We start from the raw sequence: 5,600 nt of genomic DNA on the forward strand, positions 1-5,600 counted from the left end.
ATAGTTAAGTGAGAAGGGTGGAGTGGTCAGTTTGTTAAAGTGGTCAAACACATGAAGACTCTGTGAGGTGGCAAAAAAAACACACACGGTTGGCCCATGTGGCTTATTCTAGTTGACTGGGTTGACTTGCTGACCTTGTTGATTCATGAGCCAGGAATGAAGAAGATAGGGTTTTCTTGTGTGATCTAATCATTATCATCGAATGCAACCACTCTCAAATTAATGCTGGGTTGTAAATGATGTAGAGACATCCCTTCCATCATTTGATCATCCATTTTGAGGGTTCTAGCATTGATTAGCACCGTTTCTCACTTTAGGGTTTCTTCCAAGTTAGGTTTTCCATGATTTTCATGCCTCTGCAAGTGTACCAAACCAAATCTATTGTTTATATCACCTTGATTGTTCTCTGAGCACTTAATGATAATGGTTGTGGAGTAACTTAAGTCAGAAATATCCCAGTTATGCTTGAACTATAAAAGCAAAGTTGTAATTCTTTCTTATGGTTGACTCTTCTCTATTTCTCTGATATTGCTTTGCAAGTTCATTGTAAATACCCTTCGCCTTTGGACCTAATGACATTTTTCCTTATCTCCTTTAGCCATTGATCTCCTGTGTAAGATCTCTTTACCTCTCTTAAATGTTTTGTGGCTATCTGCAATTTGCATGATTGTATCTCTTTTAACCTATGAATGATATATAAGTGAATTTTCCTCTTCCTTTTGTTATTCATTTTTGTTGTCTGATCTGCATGTGATTGTTGGATTTAAACAATTATGAATATATATATATATCTTTGATGTCATAACAGTTCAAGTGTGCATGTATGGGAATAGATTGGTTTGAACACTCTATTTTGGTGCATCACCCCCTTTGGTTAGATTAGGTAGATTTTCTTTCATGTATTTCTTCTCCCTTTTCCTCACCAAGAGTAGTTGGGTGCATCTTGATAGTAAAGGAATCCGACCTTCTTCAGAGACACAACTTCCTAGTTCAAGTCCCATAGCTTGGAGGTTGTTTCCATGTTCACAAGGTTTTCCCTAAGTAAAAACTTTGGACAAGGGTGCAAACTATTGTGACAATAGTGCACAAATACCACTGAAGTTCCTAATGAATTTCCTATAGAATTGAACTAATCCATGGAAAGTTCTTACCTATGTTGTTGTGGTGGGTAGTGGCTAGTTTAGGATAGCTACAAATTTGTCTTGATCCATCTTCAAAGATCCCTTGAATACTACAAATACCAAGTATACAAGTTCTTGCTTCATAAAATCACATTTTTCCAAATTGATAGCCAACTTCTCTTCATGCAACTTCTTTAACACCATCTCAACATGTTTAAGATGTTCTTCTCTTGTCTTACTAAAGATAATTATATCATCAAGATATATCACCACAAATCTCCCTATGTAGTCTTTGAACACTTCATTCATGAGTCTCATGAATGTGCTAGGAGCATTTGAGAGCCCAAATAACATCACAAGCCACACATACACTCCATTTGTGGTCTTCAAATTTTTCTTGCACTCATCACCTTCCTTTATCCTTATCTAATGATAACTAATTTTGAGATCCAACTTTGTAAAATATTGAGCCCCTCTAAGACAATCCATCAAGTCTTCAATTTTAGGTATGGGAAATCTATACGTGAAGGTGATTCTATTGATAGCCCTTGAATTAGTACAAAGCCTCCATTTCCCCCCCTTCTTGGATGCCAAAACTATTGGCACAACACAAGGATTGATGCTCTTTTTTATTAGACCCTGATCTAGAAGTTCTTACACTTGCCTAACTACCTCTCTGTAATGCTCCAAATTAAGCTTATAGGCTTCTTTATTTGGCAATGATGTACTAGGTATAAAGTCAATCAAATGACTTATCACCCTTTTAAAAGGTAAGGTTGTTGAAGTTCCATCATTGACTATATCCTTGTACTTCATAAGCATCTCTTGGATTTCATGAGTTGGTAAATGTTCTTGTTTAGGTTTCCCTTCTTCCTTAGGATTAGGGAGAATGACATGCCCTTCACTTTCTTCATGCTTAAAGGCATTAATGAACTCCTTCCCACTAATCAACAATACACTAGGAGTCTTGGACTGTGACTCATCTTCTTCCAATAAAGTCTAAATCTTGAAAGCTCTTCTATGTTTCTTGAAAGAAATGGAATTCTCCTTTCCATCATAGACAACACCTTTGTCATATTCCCAAGGTCTAGCCAATAGTAGATGGCATGCATCGATATGTAATATTGTTAGAGCAATAAAGTATTTTCTTATTAATTAAATCATATTGATTTAATTATTATGTCACTTATTATCTCTAGTTTACGTAAGCTAAACTTTAGGCATATAATAATTAATTCTTTTGTTAATTAATATAATGCCATCTAGGTTAGATTCTTGTTAAGGTTTTGATCTCCTTCTATAAGGATGATCTCTCTTTGTCATTTGTTAATCCAATTTTGATAATAGCAATCTCCTTTTTCCTTATCATGAATGTCTCATCTATGTATCTGGGAATTCAAGCCTCCATAGCTTCAGCTTCTCTCTTTCTGTGATAGGTGTTTTCATGCAAGTTATTTTTGGGAGCTGTGGGGTTGATCTTTCATCAACTTCAACATGGAATTAGAGCTCCAAATCTTCATGCCCCTATCTTTTTCTTGAGAGATTTGACATCAGTTTCCAAATCTATAGATTTCAAAGGTTTTTTGCATTGAATATGGGGGTTCACTAATTTTTGGTGCACTTTAAGCCCAAATGGACATCACCGTTGACCTGAGTGCCTAAAAACCCCTATTTTCATATAAAATTTGTTGAATTTGGACATAGTTGGAATATGAGACAAAATAATATTGCTTCTTGATTAGGCTCATTTCCTGAGGCTTCAACATGCAAATTGAGATTTTTAGCTAGAAAATCAATATTTTTGGCATGCAAATTGAGATTTTTTGGCTCAAAAACCACAATTTTTGGCATGAAAATCAAGAGTTTTGGTAGTGTAGACCAAGATTTTTGGTTATAAGGTTGCTATTTTTAGCCTATAATTAAGGGTTTCACCAATTTGATGACAACATTTACAAGGGTTTTCTCAAATCCCTATCAAAATATGTCACTAGGACTTCCCCTTGGGCATAGGGCTACTTCACCCTTATATCCTCCTCTACATCCACTTGGATTGAGGAGACACTAAAAATGGTTTGCGTCTACGGTTTCATCACTTTTTTGCACTAACTTGTCCCATTTTCTCATTTTACTAATTCTAATCTTTTGACCAACTTGATCATCATTCAAGCATATCTCAACAATATTCTTCATCATTCGTATCCCTATTCAAATCAATTGAAAATTGCTTCAAAACTAATTCTTATTTTATCCAAACTTTTCATAATCAACTCAAAATCATATCAAATCAACCCAAAATCACCCCATATAATTCCTAATCAACCCAAAACATGTGAATGTTTCAAATCTATCATCATCTGTCCAATCCTAGGCATTGTCATATTTCTCAATGCCTCGAAAACCTATCAAAACCTATCAGACTTATCAAATTAGACCTTAGCACTATCATGTCTCTCAACGCTAGGTCAAACTATCATTCACATCATCCGATCTTTGACATTGTTGAGTCTCTCAGTGTTAGATTGTGGCATTATCAAATCAATTTAATAACATTGACAATGTCTGTTGATGTTATTATGATCAACCCTTTCAATCAATCTCGATCCTGTAGCATTTACAATGTCAGTTAAATGTTACATGTCCTTAATCCATGTCATGTGTCCTTGGCATGTTATCAATTTTAATCAATCAATCGATTTGATCATGGCTTTGATCTATCCACTGTCATCCTAGTCAATCTGCATAATCGTCACATTTCATCCCACACTGATCTAATCAAATTGGCCAATCATCTACTAATTTTCTTTATAGGATTAAATAACCCATAATTTAATCCTATGTCATTCCAATAATTTTCATCACCCATTACTAATTCTTCTCACTAACCAAGCATCCTCAATTGATTAATATTATTAATTAGTTGATTCATCATTCACAAACTATGGAAATTCTTGATTTCCTAAATGATATTTTCCACCTCTAATTTCCAAATTACTAATTTCTATTTGTGTGGAATAATGAATTTTTAATTCAAATATTCCACATAACCTTGACATCATCATGACACATGGGCATGACACATCATATATACTATCCTCATACTTGGCTAAAATATGTCATAATCCATATATTTTATTTCTTACGCATATCTATATTAAGCCTCCATTGTCATAGATTCTTGGCTATAAGTGGCTTTGAGGTGTCACATGACGCGTCATAGATCCTCCTCCACTTTTAGCTATGTTGAATTCCATGCATCATAGAATCCTACAAGTGGCTTTGAGGTGTCATAGATTCTCTTCCACTTTTAGGTATGTTGACTTCCGCGTGTCATAGAATCTCACATTTGGCATCTTGTGTCATATGTGTCATAGATTTCCAAAAGGAATATCTTGCCAAGTTTCACATTCAAGGTGATAAGTTTAATGCTATCCTCTTGCATGTTGGCTATAAATTGGGCCTTCTTGCTCTCATTTCTAGTCCCTAAGTCCTAAGCCTTAATCTTTTAGAGTCCTTCAACATCCTTAAGAGCCATATCCTTAGAGTCTTCAACATCGTCATCTTTTAGAATTCCATAGGCTTCAAATCACTCTTCTAGTATTCTCAATAACATCATCCCATCATAACCTTTTTCTTTTAAATTGTGTGCGTTATAGGCTATTCGAGCTAGATCATATGGAGAAGAAAGAAGGACATAAGAGCTACAACTAAAGAGGGAGTTTTTACTTTATGATGCTTTCTTTGTTTTAGTTGGATTTCATGGTAGACTAGAGGGTATTAAGGTATGTTTATTGAGTTTTGTGATTGCTCATAGTATGTTGGATATTAACCTATTTTCTGGTCCTAAAAATTGGTGAACCCAATGTGAAGATCATGCAAACTAACTTAGGTTTCTTATTTTTGTACTTGTAGGTGCAAGGAAGGAGTTCACTCGGAAGGTATAATGGTTATTTTCTCTTTCTTATCACACCTAGTTTAATTAGGGGTTCCAGTAACATGATTTTAGGCTTTCATTCATGAATTTTGGTAGCTTTCTATCCTAGGGTGCACTTTGCTCTGTCAAGGCTCACTTGGGACCTAGAAGGAAGTTGTTTTAGGGGCCTAGGAGTCACCATAATGCCCATTTGTTGTTCACACCTAACCAACTATGCCTAGAAACTACCAATTGCACACTTTTGGGCCCCAAGTGCACCATGGGTGTACTCTACACTATTTGAGCACACTTGGTTGATTAGGTTTCAAAATTTCAAGTTTTCGGTCTTGTTTAGGTATCATTTCCCCATAGTCATCTTCCACTCTCCCAACTACACCCAGAAACTACCGACTTCTCTCTTCTAAGCCCCAAGTGCACCATGGGAACAACTAGCACTATCAAAGCACACCTACGGGCTTTCTAAGTCATTCTAGCCTTTTGGGGTGTTGTCTACTCTGTTAGAGCACATTTGGATCACATAAAGCACCTATTTTGATCAAAATTTGTAT

The sequence above is a fragment of the Cupressus sempervirens genome, chromosome 3, assembly GCF_028749045.1.
Source record: "Cupressus sempervirens isolate cs-2001-9-10 chromosome 3, ASM2874904v1, whole genome shotgun sequence".
Classification (NCBI taxonomy): domain Eukaryota; kingdom Viridiplantae; phylum Streptophyta; class Pinopsida; order Cupressales; family Cupressaceae; genus Cupressus; species Cupressus sempervirens.